Genomic DNA, 15778 nt, shown 5'->3' on the forward strand with positions numbered 1-15778 from the left:
TCTCTTTCTCTCTCTCTCTTTCAATACCTCTCTTTCTCTTTCTCTACCTCTCTCGTAATCTTTCACTACCTCTCTCTCTTTCTCTACCTCTCTCGTAATCTTTCACTACCTCTCTCTCTCTTTCTCTACCTCTCTCGTAATCTTTCTCTACCTCTCTCTCTCTCTTTCACTACACCTCTCTCTTTCACTACCTCTCTCTCTTTCTCTACCTCTCTCTCTCTTTCACTACCTCTATCTCTTTCTCTACCTCTCTCTCTCTTTCACTACCTCTCTCTCTCTTTCTCTACCTCTCTCTCTCTTTCACTACCTCTCTTTCTTTCTCTACCTCTCTCTCTTTCTCTACCTCTCTCTCTTTCACTACCTATCTCTCTCTTTCTCTACGTCTCTCTCTCTTTCTCTACCTCTCTCTCTGTTTCACTACCTCTCTCTCTCTTTCTCTACCTCTCTCGTAATCTTTCTCTACCTCTCTCTCTCTTTCTCTACCTCTCAAGTAATCTTTCTCTACCTCTCTCTCTCTTTCACTACCTATCTCTCTCTTTCTCTACCTCTCTCTTTCAATACCTCTCTTTCTCTTTCTCTACCTCGCTCTCTCTTTCACTACCTCTCTCTCTCTTTCACTACCTCTCTCTCTTTCTCTACCTCTCTCGTAATCTTTCACTACCTCTCTCTCTCTTTCTCTACCTCTCTCTCTCTTTCACTACCTCTCTCTCTCTTTCTCTACCTCTCTCGTAATCTTTCTCCACCTCTCTCTCTTTCACTACCTCTCTCTCTCTTTCTCTACCTCTCTCTATTTTATTACCTCTCTCTCTCTTTCTCTACCTCTCTCTCTCTTTCACTACCTCTCTCTCTCTACCTCTCTCTCTCTTTCACTACCTCTCTCTCTTTCACTACCTCTCTCTAACTCTTTCTCTACCTCTCTCTCTCTTTCACTACCTCTCTCTCTCTTTCTCTACCTCTCTCGTACTCTTTCACTACCTCTCTCTCTCTTTCTCTACCTCTCTCGTAATCTTTCTCCACCTCTCTCTCTTTCACTACCTCTCTCTCTCTTTGATTACCTCTCTCTTTCTCTTTCACTACCTCTCTCGTAATCTTTCTCTACCTCTCTCTCTCTTTCACTACCTCTCTCTCTCTATCACTACCTCTCTCTCTTTCACTACCTCTCTCTCTATTTCTCTACCTCTCTCTCTCTATCACTACCTCTCTCTCTTTCACTACCTCTCTCTCTCTCTTTCACTACCTCTCTCTCTTTCTCTACCTATCTCTCTCTTTCACTACCTATCTCTCTCTTTCTCTACCTCTCTCTCTCTTTCTCTACCTCTCTCTCTCTTTCACTACCTCTCTCTCTCTTTCACTACCTCTCTCTCTCTTTCACTACCTCTCTCTCTCTTTCTCAACCTCTCTCTCTTTCCCTACCTCTCTCTCTCTTTCACTACCTTTCTCTCTCTTTCACTACCTCTCTCTCTCTTTCTCTACCTCTCTCTCTTTCTCTACCTCTCTCTCTTTCTCTACCTCTCTCTCTTTCTCTACCTCTCTCTCTTTCTCTACCTCTCTCTCTCTTTCTCTACCTCTCTCTCTTTCTCTACCTATCTCTCTCTTTCACTACCTATCTCTCTCTTTCTCTACCTCTCTCTCTTTCTCTACCTCTCTCTCTCTTTCACTACCTCTTTCTCTCTTTCACTACCTCTCTCTCTCTTTCTCAACCTCTCTCTCTTTCCCTACCTCTCTCTCTCTTTCACTACCTTTCTCTCTCTTTCACTACCTCTCCCTCTCTTTCTCTACCTCTCTCTCTTTCTCTACCTCTCTCTCTTTCTCTACCTCTCTCTCTTTCTCTACCTCTCTCTCTCTTTCTCTACCTCTCCCTCAGTCTCCCTACCTCCACCAGATGCTAGCCTGCGGCTAAAGGAAAATTAACCTTGCTTCACCTCCCATTTTCTTCAGTGTAATAATATTTGCTTGTATAGAGGTAGCGATATAGGATCACAGGGAACTCTACCAAGCATACAAATATTGTGTAATTAGATTGTATTGATCATTAGGAATGAGAGAGCAAAGGGGAGCTAAAGAAGAGACGGACAGAGAGGGAGGGAGGAAGTCAGCGACAGGCGGCAGAGGGAGAAAGCGATGATCACTCGGCGAGAGATAAGCAAAGTAATCACTCGTTAGTGAGCTACCCCCGATGCTACTAATTACCACGGTATAACCTTGGGTTTGAGAGAGGGAACGAGAAAGCGAGTGAGTGAAGTGAGAGAGAGAGGAAGAGCTCTGTCAGAGAGAGTGAGGGATAGTGGGAAGTCTTGATTTAACTGCATCATTCTGCATACAGTATGTCTGCACTGGTATTATTATTTTCTATCATCAGGATATCATGGACGGGACCAAGCCTTTACTACCATACCATTAAACAGTGAGAGGCTCTTGGTAGGGTATCGCTGATCAAAAGTAGACAACCCATTTAGCTGTATGTCACTAAGGCCTTTATCTACACATCAAGACCTTTCTCCTTTCCAAGGATATCAGTCAAAATATGAGGTGCAACCATGCAAGATACAATCTCTCCTTATGAATATGGATTGGTGGGTGGGTGAAACATGTTGGTGTAATTAGCATTTAAATATGTTCCCAATAACTGACGAACGTGTTACTGTCAGCGTGGCAATGTACTCCAAGCCAATCTCAATCAATGTGTATCTGGGTGGTGCTGAATTCATCTCAGAATGTTTCCCAGTCCTGCAGACCCCTTCACTCTTTAAATAAGAGAAACTCAGTGCTGAGCATTATGGATTCACAGAGGTCACTCACACACACACACACACACACACACACACACACACACACACACACACACACACACACACACACACACACACACACACACACACTCAAAGTTGTTAGGCAAACTTTACTCAATAAATGGGAGACAAGAGGTAAGCGTATGGATTTACAGATAGAGGTCAGACACACAAACACACTCTCTCTCTCACACACACACACAGTGCTGAGGGCAGTTTCACTTTTTAAATAAGCCAGGCAAATAACCAGATCTATAGAGGTCACACACGTACACACACACACACACACACAGTGAGAACAGAAAGATAGGAGCCCTCAAGGCTACACTAGGGGGCTACTTGAATTTAAAAACAAGAGATCAGGGACTTCAAGCGAAGATTATAATTTCACACACATGCTTTGAACTGTGCCTGGTGAGAAATGTTAAGCTTTCAATACGCCCTTGAATATACAGTACAGACAGTCAAGTAAAACATCACATGGGAACTGTTAACGGCAGCATTTGCTGCTAACACATCTCATATACCCTGATGAAGACAGCTTGTCTGTGGAAACGTTGGATATTAGGTTATTAAATTATTATATCTGAGCTCCTAGAGTGTGCGGCTCTCCTTTCATTTTTCAAACAGGGGTGAATTTCCTTCGTCTCCAGCAGATCTCAAGCAACAGAATGTCTCAATATTCACTCAGAATCAGTGGAGGCTGGCGACTTGAAAATGGAGGAGGATGGGAGACCCAGGTTATAGGCCCGGAACGCACAGAGACGTCAAAAATCGACAAAGAGTAATTATTTAACTTAAAGCATTTAATGAAGACATATATAGTACACTATTATGGGGAATGAGGATGAGAGGGCTACTTACAGTGTTGGGAAGGGATCACAGCAGTGATTGAATGAGAGTATGATGCATGAGTTGAGGTGTTCAGAGGCTTGACTTCAGTGCAGGACAGGATTTGACTGGGAAGACAAAATACAATAACACAACACAGTACACAGTTAGACAAAAGAGCTAAGAATGAGTTAGTCCAAGCAAATAGTAAAATCATTGATGTGTAATAATGTGATTGTGTTTGTGTATGTGATTGACTCTACATACAGTAATGAAAGAAAATTGGTAGGGTTACTCACAGTGCTTGGAGGGAAACATTCAATGTGCCAGTGGATGAGCGGGCACATGAGACGTGGCTTCAGTTAACGTCAGGAGAGAGTTGACAATGGTAGTGGAATGGTCATCACCTCTTAATCAGGGAACGGAGGGGACTTGGCTGTAAATACAAATAGCAGATACATTCCATTACAGCTGTGCCATTGTAGGTTTGAACAACAAGTTTCTCCATGAAGTTAAACTCAGACATCGCCAAATTCACAAAGTCAAACAGACTGCATATCTTTCCCACTTCACACATCAAAGTAGCCCAAGAAACGTTCCTGAATAAATTCCTGATCATCCACATACCTGACAATAACTGACTGGTGGCACCATAGGTCCCAGAGCAGTGGGGCAATTTTTACCCTCTGGGGCCTGGAGTTTTTTCTTATCTGTTAACCTAACCAGGAAAACTCTGGACCCTCTAAAATATGACAGTGATTCATCAATGGGGATGAAAACCCTGTCCAACTGCATCAACCTTATACTTATATCATATGAATTACATTTAGACTAGATCAGGAGAGGGATTCCCTCGACCCAGATACAGAGACAACAACTCACAGACAATAGAACTCACAGGGCTGAGCTTGCTTTATGCATGTTTGCATCAAGGCAGGCCTATGCAACTGTAGGCCTTATAAAACATTAACTCACATCTGTCATCACTATTATGTTGACTGATTCATTCCAGTATATAATTTGGTTGAAAACACATATTTGAATATAAACCAAATTTGATCACATTCACATTTTCTCCTGACACACAAATGGACAATAAATACATAACGTTACCAATTAGTTTCCCTGACCAGATTAACAGGGCACATAGGCTGAATGCAGCTGCTATTATTAGTAGCCTACAGTTGATAAGAATGAAAATGTTTCTCGTTTTCAGCATGTCAGATCGCTGATGTTAAGGTGTAGCCTAGGCTGCTGTAACATTTATGTCATGAGTTGTTGCTTGTCTCTGTCCGGAGTGATTATATGTTTTCTTTGCTAAATAAATACCAGCGGAAAGTGGAAAGCCTACTGTCACCTTAGAGAGCCTTTTTATGTCTCTATTTGTTTTGGTCAGGGCGTGATTTGTGGTGGGCATTCTATGTTTTGGTTTTCTATGATTTTGTATTTCCATGTTTTGGCCGAGTATGCTTCTCAATCAGGGACAGCTGTCTATCGTTGTCTCTGATTGGGAACCATACTTAGGTAGCCCTTTTCCCTCCTTTCAGAGTGGGAAGTTAACTCTACAGAGTACCTAACCCGGATCCGGGAGCACCCCCCACACCCCCCACACTGATTAGCATCGCTAGCATAGCGTCACAATTAAATAGTAGCATCTAAATATCATTAAATCACAAGTCCAAGACACCCAATGAAAGACACAGATCTTGTGAATAAAACCACCATTTCAGATTTTTTAAATGTTTTACAGGGAAGACACAATATGTAAATCTATTAGCTAAACACGTTAGCAAAATGACACCATTTTCTTACTCCAACAGTTTCTTACTCCATCAGGTGCTATCACCAATTCGGCTAAACTAAGATATTGATAGCCACTAACCAACAAAAAAATTCTTAAGATGACAGTCTGATAACATATTTATGGTATAGCATAGTTTTTTTTTTTTAAATGTGCATTTTTCAGGTATAAATCACAGTTCTACATTGCAGCTGCAATCTGATATAGTGCTGATGCAGCTAGAACAATTACAGAGACCAACGTTATATAACTAATTACTTGTCTTAAAACATTTCAGAAAAAATACACAGCGTACAGACATTGAAAGCCCAACATCTGGTGAATCCAAACAATATTTCAGATTTTTTAAATGTTTTATAGCGAAAACAAAATGTATCGCTAATTAGCATAACCAGGCCAGCCAGAACCGGCTGGACGCGCCCGACCAGTTCACATGCACGACAGATATATGAAATAACATCGTAAATTGGGTCTTACTATTGCTGGTCTTTCATCAGAATGTTGATCAAGGTGTCCTTAGTCCTGATGAGTCGTTCAATCCATTCACAATGGCAACCTCCCCTCTTCATTTAGCCTGGGTACTGGTCGACTGGCACGGTCAATTCCCAAAGTTAAAAAACTCAAAGAACGGAACACGGCAAAACTCCCGAAAAAATTCTAATAATCTGATTAAACTATATTGAAAAAACATACATTACGGTGATATGGTCACATGTAGCAAACAAACTTCGACACGGAGATAGTTTTCATCCGTAACGTCAGCATAACAAAAGACAATGCCACCTCTGAAAACGCGCATCTCAGAAACCGGAAGTTGTCGGTCACGCTAAAGAAATAAGTCTTATTTCACGTCAGTACAAGATAAACAAAAAATTTCTCCTCTGACGTCTTCCAGACACCCAGAGGAAGAAGAAGGAAGTGTCATTCGGGTCATAGGTGGCGTGACCATATATAGGCAGAGCTTTGAAGCGAGCATACACATCTTGCAATCTTTTTCAGGCTCAGGGAAAGTGCTGTGAAATGACCTGTGTTTGACTCAGAGACTCAATTGGAACGGTTTTAGAAACCATAGCTTGTTTTCTATCCAATGCTATATGGTTATATGCATATAGTAACAGCAATAATTGAATAAGAGGCAGTTTAGTCTGTAGAGGCAATTATGCTAATGCGAAATAGCACCCCCTGTATTCTCAAGAAGTTAACTTTGTGTCACGCCCTGACTGTAGAGATCCTTTTTATGTCTCTGTTTTGGTTGGTCAGGGCGTGAGTTGGGGTGGGCATTCTATGTCTGGTGTTCTATGTTGTCCTTGTTTTGTATTTCTGTGTCACGGCCTGGCCTTAGTTTTCTTTATTATTTTAGTTAGGTCAGGGTGTGACATGGGGGATGTATGTGTTTTGTATTGTCTAGGGTTTTTTGTATGTTTATGGGGCAGTGTCTAGTCTAGGTGTATGTCTATGGTTGCCTAGATTGGTTCTCAATTAGAGACAGCTGTCTATCATTGTCTCTGATTGGGAACCATATTTAGGCAGCCATATTCATTGGGTAGTTTGTGGGTTATTGTCTATGTCTATGTTGCATGCTAGCACATTGTTTATATAGCTTCACGTTCGTCGGTTTGTTGTTTTGTTAGTTTGTAAAGTGTTCTTTGTTTCGTGTCATTAAACAAGAAGAATGTATTCTAACCACGCTGCGCTTTGGTCCTCCTCTCTTCCACCATATAACGATCGTGACAGAATAACCCACCAACAAAGGACCAAGCAGCGTGGTAAAAGGCAGCAGCAGCGATCGCAGGACTCATGGACTTGGGAGGAAATTCTGGATGGCGGAGGACCCTGGGCACAATCTGGAGAATATCGCCGCCCTCGTGAAGAGCTGGAGGAGGCTAAAGCCGAGAGGCTGTGGTATGAGGAGGCAGCACGGAAGCGCGGCTGGAACCCAGAGAGGCAGCCCCAAAATTTATTGGGTGGGGGCTCTCGGGGAGTGTGGCGAAGTCAGGTAGGAAACCTGCGCCAACTCCCCGTACTTACCGTGGAGAGCGAGAGTACGGGCAGACACCGTGTTATGCGGAGGAGCGCACGGTGTCTCCTGTACGTGTGCATAGCCCGGTGCGGTACATCCCAGCTCCTCGTATCGGCCGGGCTAGAGTGGGCATCGAGCCAGGTGCCATGAAGCCGGCTCAACGCATTTGGTCCCCAGTGCGTCTCGGGCCGGTGTACATGGCACCAGCCTTACGCATGGTGTCCCCGGTTCGCCAGCACAGCCCAGTGCGGGCTAAGGGGAGTTTTCAACCAGGTAAGGTTGGGCAGGCTCGGTGCTCAAGAGCTCCAGTACGCCTTCACGGTCCGGTCTATCCGGGGCCACCTCCTCGTCCCAGCCCAGTACCACCAGTGCCAACACCACGCACCAGGCTTCCAGTGCGTCTCCAGAGCCCTGTTCCTCCTCCACACACTCGCCCTGTGGTGTGTGTCTCCAGCCCGGTACCACGAGTTCCGGCACCACGCACCAAGCCTCCTGTGCGTCTCCAGAGCCCTGTACGCCCTGTTGCTGCTCCCCGCACTAGCCTTGAGGTGCGTGTCCTTCGCCCGGTACCACCAGTTCTGGCACCACGCACCAGGCCTACTGTGCGCCTCAGCAAGCCAGAGTCTGCCGTCTGCCCAGCTCCGACTGCACTGCTCGTTTGCCCAGCGCCGTCTGAGCTGTCCGTCTGCCCAGCGCCGCCTGCGCTGCCCGTCTGCCCAGTGCCGTCTGAGCCGCCCGTCTGTCCGGAGCCGTCAGAGCCGCCCGTCTGTCCTAAGCCGTCAAAGCCACCCGTCTGTCCTGAGCCGTCAGAGGCGTCCGTCAGTCAGGAGCCGCTAAAGCCGTCCGTCAGTCAGGAGCCGCCAGAGCCGCCCGCCAGTCAGGAGCTGCCAGAGCCGCCCGCCAGTCAGGAGCTGCCAGAGCCGCCCGCCAGTCAGGAGCTACCCCTCAGTCCGGAGCTGCCCCTCGGTCCAGAGCTGCCCCTCAGTCCGGAGCTGCCCCTCAGTCCGGAGTTGCCCCTCCGTCCAGTGGCGCCCTCTAGGATGGTCTTCAGTCCGGGACTCGATGTAAGGGTCCCCGCTCCAGAGGCGCCACCAAAGCAGGTATTGACTATGGTGGAGTGGGGTCCACGTCCCGCACCCGAGCCGCCGCCGTAAGAAGGCCCACCCGGACCCTCCCCTTCTGTGTCAGGTTTTGCGGCCGGAGTCCGCACCTTTGGGGGGGGGGTACTGTCACACCCTGGCCTTAGTTATCTTTCTTTTCTTTATTATTTTAGTTAGGTCAGGGTGTGACATGGGGGATGTATGTGTTTTGTATTGTTTTTGTATGTTTATGGGGCAGTGTCTAGTCTAGGTGTATGTATGTCTATGGTTACCTAGATCGGTTCTCAATTAGAGACAGCTGTCTATCGTTGTCTCTGATTGGGAACCATATTTAGGCAGCCATATTCATTGAGTAGTTTGTGGGTTATTGTCTATGTCTATGTTGCATGTTAGCACATTGTTTATATAGCTTCATGTTCGACGGTTTGTTGTTTTGTTAGTTTGTAAAGTGTTCTTCGTTTCGTGTCATTAAACAAGAAGAATGTATTCTAACCACGCTGCGCTTTGGTCCTCCTCTCTTCCACCATACAACGATCATGACATTCTGTGTGTTTGGCCTGGTATGGTTCTCAATCAGAGGCAGCTGTCTATCGTTGTCTCTGATTGTGAATCATACTAAGGTAGCCTGTTCCTACCTGTGTTTGTGGGTGGTGGTTCCTGTTTAGTGTTTGTTTCACCTTTCAGGACTGTTCGTTTGTCGTGTTTGTTGTTTTGTCAAGTGTTGCGTATTTTATTAAATAATATGAACACTTACCACGCTGCACCTTGGTCCTCCTCTCCTTCAGCCCGCAACGATCGTTACAGAACCACCCACCAACAAAGGACCAAGCAGCGTGGGAAGATGGACTCCTGGACATGGGAGGAAATTTTGGATGGCAAAGGACCATGGGCACAGCCGGGAGAGTATCGCCGTCCGAAAAAGGAGCTGGAGGCAGCTAAAGCGGAGCGGCGACGCTATAAGGAGTTGGCTCGAGGAGAAGTGTACGAGAGGCAGCCCCAGAATTTGTTTTTGGGGGGGGGGGGGGCACATGGGGAGATTGGCGGAGTCAGGTAGGAGACCTGAGCTAACTCACCGTGCTTACCGTGGCGAGCGTCGTACTGGTCAGACACCGTGCTATGTGGTGGAGCGCACGGTGTCTCCGTACGTGTTCATAGCCCGGTGCGCTACATCGCAGCTCTTCGCATCTGCCGGGCTAGAGTGGGCATCGAGCCAGGAGGGTTGATCCCGGCTCAGCGCATCTGGTCTCCAGTGCGTCTCCTCGGCCCGGGTTATCCTTCGCCAACTTTGCGCACTGTCTCCAGTGCGTCTGCACAGCTCAGTGCGTCCTGTGCCTGCGCCCCGCCATACAGCCAGGACAGTCATACAGTCATACAGTCACCATACAGCCAGGACGGGTTGTGCAGGCTTTTTTCTCGAGACCTCCAGTGCGCCTCCACGGCCCAGTGTATCCGGTGCCTCGGCCAAGGAAGAGGCCTGCTGCATGTCTCCCCAGCCTGGTGATTCCTGTGCCTGTGATAAGCTCTAATCCTCCTGCGTGTCTCTCCAGCCTGGTGAGTCCTGTGCCTTCTCCCAGAGCCAGGCCTCCTGTGTGTCTCTCCAATCCAGTGATGATCCATGGCAAGAAGCTTCCAGTGATGATCCATGGCACGAAGCCTCCAGTGATGATCCAAGGCACGAAGCCTCCAGTGATGATCCATGGCACGAAGCCTCCAGTGGTGATCCATGGCACGAAGCCTCCAGTGGTGATCCATGGCACGAAGCCTCCAGTGGTGATCCATGGCACGAAGCCTCCAGTGGTGATCCATGGCACGAAGCCTCCAGTGATGCTCCATGGTAAGAAGCCTCCAGTGATGATCCATGGCACGAAGCCTCCAGTGATGATCCATGGCACGAAGCCTCCAGTGAAGATCCATGGCACGAAGCCTCCAGTGAGGAGTTATGGCACGAGGCTTCCAGCGACGCACTCTAGTCCAGAGCCTCCAGCGTCGCCCTCTAGTCCGGAGCCTCCAGCGTCGCCCTCTAGTCCGGAGCCTCCAGCGTCGCCCTCTAGTCCGGAGCCTCCAGCGACGCCCTCTAGTCCGGAGCCTCCAGCGACGGGCTTCAATCCGGAGCAGCCAGAGTCTCCCTCCTGTCCGGAGCAGTCAGAGTCTCCCTCCTGTCCGGAGCAGCCAGAGTCTCCCTCCTGTCCGGAGCAGCCAGAGTCTCCCTCCTGTCCGGAGCGGCCAGAGTCTCCCTCCTGTCCGGAGGAGCCAAAGTCTCCCTCCTGTCCGGAGCAGCCAGAGTCTGCCTCTTGTCCGGAGCAGCCAGAGTCTCCCTCCTGTCCGGAGCAGCCAGAGTCACCCTCCTGTCCGGGGCCAGCTGCGAGGGTCCCCGCTCCAGAGGCGCCACCTAAATGGGCCAAGACTAAGGTGGAGCGGGGTCCACGTTCCGCGCCAGAGCCACCACCGCGGTGAAATGCCCACCCAGACCTTCCCTATAGGTTCAGGTTTTACGGCCGGAGTCCGCACCTTTGGGGGGGGGGGGGGGGGGGGTACTGTCACGCCCTGACCGTAGAGATCCTTTTTATGTCTCTATTTTGGTTGGTCAGGGCGTGAGTTTGGGTGGGCATTATATGTCTGGTATTCTATGCTGTCCTTGTTTTGTATTTCTGTGTGTTTGGCCTGGTATGGTTCTCAATTAGAGGCAGCTGTCTATCATTGTCTCTGATTGAGAATCATACTAAGGTAGCCTGTTCCCACCTGTGTTTGTGGGTGGTTGTTTCCTGTTTAGTGTTTGTTTCACCTTTCAGGACTGTTCGTTTGTCGTGTTTGTTGTTTTGTCAAGTGTTGCGTATTTTATTAAATAATATGAACACTTACCACGCTGCACCTTGGTCCTCCGATCCTTCAGCCCGCGATGATCGTTACACTTTGTTTGTGGCACAAAGCCCTTAAGCTTCACGGTCGTTTTTGTATTGTTTATTGTTTTTGTCGGCGTTATTCAAAATAAAAGGAATATGTAGCTCACCACGCTGTGCTTTGGTCCAGTTCTTTAGACGGCCGTGACACCTACTTGAGGGCACGAGAAAAAATGCACTGCGTCAACCTCTCTCTTTAATCTAACTTTTAATGGATGATGCGATGGAAGCTATCAAATCATTCTGAATTGATTTTGACCTCCCAGAAGAGACAGTAGAAAGTTCCACATGTTCAGCAAGTAAAGCACCAGAATGTGCAATTACCTCTGCAAGCTCGTTGTTGTTGCACTTGTTAGTGGAACTTTCCCTCTCGTCGTGTCCTCTAAAAGCCCATTCTTGCAGGCCCAAAAACACAGTGGTGTTGATAAACCGCTTGAGAACATCCCTGTTTCTTCTTACTTTCTTGTCGTGTTGCGCAATTAGAATGCGCAGACCTTCGTCATGATCGATGCGGCTTTTTCCCAGAATCTTGAATCTGAAGTGGGCATTTATGCTCCCTGCTTTTGTTTTGCCATTTAACTGAACGATCGATGTTCTTCAGGTCACTGTACCCCTCTTTCGCCCAAGACTCAGGGGGGGGGGGGGGGGGGGGGATGAGCCTCCACTGCTCAGAATACTATTTACAAAAATGATACTTAAATTGCACGTCCAGTACATTGGTTCATAGAAAGTAGTGTCCAATAACAGATATAAAGACATAAGGGTAGGGATTTTTGACTGGTGTTTGAGGGTCAAAGCTTTCTGGCCATGGCTTGGAATGGACAGATATGATGGACAGATATACGGCAGCCATTACCATGGAGATGGGATGTGAAATGGAGTTGTCATCACAGAAATGAACATGAACATGAATCATAACCATAACCATGGAAATGGAGAGGGACTTGAAACTGTAACCACAGAAATGAACAAGGTTGCAGCAACTATAGAAATTTACAGGGATAGTGAGTTGGTAACCATAGAAATGGACACGGATTGTGTCCATAACCATAGAAATGGACATAGATTGTGTCCATAAGCATGGAAATGGAGCGAAATTGAATGCAACAGGAGTTAGTGCACATACTGTGGTCCAGCTGCACCTCTACCATCGCTGTGACGAGGAAACATGGGCTGTGTCTACAAACCCTTGCTTCCTCTGTCCTTGTTCCCTCAATTCCTTTCAAAGCACATTGGAGGAGTTCGATCCAAGGTCCTTGAGGAAACCAGGTTGGAGGAAGCAAAGGATTGACATTTTAAAGCACACCCATTGAGAGCACAGGAAGTAGTGCTGTGACTGACAGCTTCCCACAGAGAAGAGCGAAAGAACACTAATGCAGAGAGAGAGAGAGAGAGAATCCTCCCTAATCTATTCCCTCTCAGCAGATCTGCCAACCAAAGCCATTAGCCCAGAGCCAGCAGGATGACGAGCTGTCAGCGGCCCAATGAAAAAGATGTCAGAGATGTCATCCAGCCAATAAGGTCGCATTAACCAGTCCACAGACAAATTATCCCCAGAGCCCAGAATGTCACATTTCCCCCCAGAGACACATACATCCTGTCCAAAATGGCCCCCTATTATGGGCTCTGGTCTGAAATAGTGTTAAGTAGGGAATAGGGTCAAGGCCTATTTGGGATGCACACTTCCTGTCAATGACAGGTTATAAACGGCTTATGAGCCTTATGACACACACACACACACACACACACGCACGCACGCACACGCGCGCACACACACACACACACACACACACACACACACACACAAACACACAAACACACACACACACACACAAACACACACAGACACACACAAAGACACACACAAACAGACGAGAAGGCACAAGCCCAGCCATACAGGCAATTCCACAAACATTAGAATCCTTTAGTTGGATCCTCTGAGGATCTTACCACTTTAGAGGGTATGCTAAATGCTTGAATGAATGAGTTCTCATGAGTCATTGATTCAACTTCAATCATTCTGATGGTAAGATGAACAAATCCATTCTACTGTACATCATCACAAACATACACACAGTTCAAACACGTTTCACTGTAAAAAAAAAAAACGACAAATAATATCTAGTTGTTTTAACTAAATATTATTTAGTAACTGGTTCCACAGGCTTTTTTTGTTTAATCAACTTTTCGGTCAAAGTGTTACCTGAACTTTTAGTTGGCCCAAACTTAGCTCCAACATGAGATATTCTAGGTAAACATTTATAATTACATTGAAATTATATTTTTGCTCAAAATGTCTCATATGTTCATTCAACCAGAAATTATTACTTGGACATCTTACCTGAAAACAAGGCTGTGAAACCTATTACACATGAGTACATTGTCCATGTACACAATAATTATTATTCAACATGTCCTCACCTGGGATTTGAACTCACAACCGCTTGGTTCACAGCATTCCCAACTTCCTGCTACGCCACCATATCTGAAACAGTAACGGATTTATCCTGTATTTCTACCCTTTGCATGTCAAAGTGAATCTCAACTCTGTTAAAAGTATGATGAGCCAATAGTCAGACTCATTGATAATTGACACAGACATGGTGACATAGCAGGAAGCTCGGGAGGCCATGAACTAAGAAAGTGTGAGTTTAAATCCCTGGTGAGGACATGTTCGGATAATAATAACTGTATAAATGATCATGTCAAATATGTATATTAAGTTGAAAATATTATAATTCTAGTTCAATTAGCATATGAGTCAAGTTGAGGAAACATGTAATTCTTCTCAAGTTTGGGCCAAGTCATTTTTTTGTTGTTCAGGTAACACTTGGACTGAAAAGTTGAGTGAACAAAAATAACGCTGTGGAACCAGTTACTTCATAAAAATAGTTAGTTGAAACAAGTAGATTTTTTACGGTGTAACTGTGATGCAGTTACATCAGAGTTGTGATCATGGCATTTATATTTGCCTTTCCTGAGATGTCAGGCCTCTGGCTGTGTGTGTGTGTGTGTGTGTGTGTGTGTGTGTGTGTGTGTGTGTGTGTGTGTGTGTGTGTGTGTGTGTGTGTGTGTGTGTGTGTGTGTGTGTGTGTGTGTGTGTGTGTGTGTGTGTGTGTGTGTGTGTGTGTGTGTGTCTATAGAATGCCGATCAGATTCACAGTGACGTTTGTGTGGGATATGTGCTTTTTAGAGAGCCCCTGCAGGGTAGAGAGGGCGTGCCCCCCCATGCCAACCAATGTCAGGCTACTCTAGCCAGGCACTCTGCACCCTGACAATAAGCACAGGAGACAGGCAGGTCCACGTGCCTGAACACATTACACCACCTGACACACACACGCACACATAAACACAGAGAAAAACACACACACACACACTGCACTTCAACTCCTGACACACACATTACACTTTAATACCTGACTAAGTATACATACACACACACAAACACACACACACACACATTGCAATTGAATGCCTAAGACTACAAACACATACAGTCCCTAGTCACAAGGGACTGTCTCCCTGCTCTTCTGACAGATAAGCATTTCTCAGCAAAGTGCACACACAGTATACCCCTCTTACGAACCCACTTGTCTAACATAGTACATTATATAGATGAGCACACAGACACATACACACCCACTCTCTCCTTTAGACCACACTAGATTACACAGCTGTGTGGATGGAGGAGCGCGCACACACACACACACACAAAAACACACACGACCACATTCAATTATACAGCTGTGTGCATAGCCCTGCAAAAGTCCATCTGGGCTCTCTGTGTTTCAACCTAATTTGCTGCACAGGCTGCATGCTCTAAAGTGTCGTAAACGCTGCATGCGCTAGTGTGATGAACGCTGTACGTGCACAATGTCTGTAATTTGCATGTGGCCCACAAGGCCTTACTGCTGGTTCCATACAGATGTAGGATCTTAATTTGAGCCAGTTTGCTACAGCAGGAAAATAATCCTGCAGCAATAGGAAATGTGAATTATTATGTGGATTATAATTAATGGACATTTTTTGTAGGGGTTAATACATTTTTCGTTAGGGCAAATCATGTCTGACATTTTAAACTGGAAATGTTAAACTTTAGAATACGTTTGAAAGCTTGAATAATACACTACAAGTTTGTATTTCTCAGCAACAAAAGAGTGATCAAATTAAGATCCTACATCTGTATGACACCATATATGACATTACCGTGGATTAGAGTAATGCTGAATTCTAAATCAACTACCAGCCCTTGTAGGACACTCCTGTACAACTGCTGTCTCTCATAGGTTTAAGTAATGCTTCTTCACCTTGCCTTCTGATTGACTGACTGGAAATTCTGC

The 15778-nt window shown here is 46.2% G+C and overlaps 1 pseudogene; it reads left to right on the top strand.

Annotated features, from left to right (window-relative positions):
* LOC129866044 (keratin-associated protein 5-1-like) overlaps positions 1–15778 on the top strand; it is a 98350-nt pseudogene that overhangs the window by 75179 nt on the left and 7393 nt on the right.

This window comes from Salvelinus fontinalis, chromosome 11 (genome assembly GCF_029448725.1).
Source record: "Salvelinus fontinalis isolate EN_2023a chromosome 11, ASM2944872v1, whole genome shotgun sequence".
In the NCBI taxonomy this organism is placed as follows: domain Eukaryota; kingdom Metazoa; phylum Chordata; class Actinopteri; order Salmoniformes; family Salmonidae; genus Salvelinus; species Salvelinus fontinalis.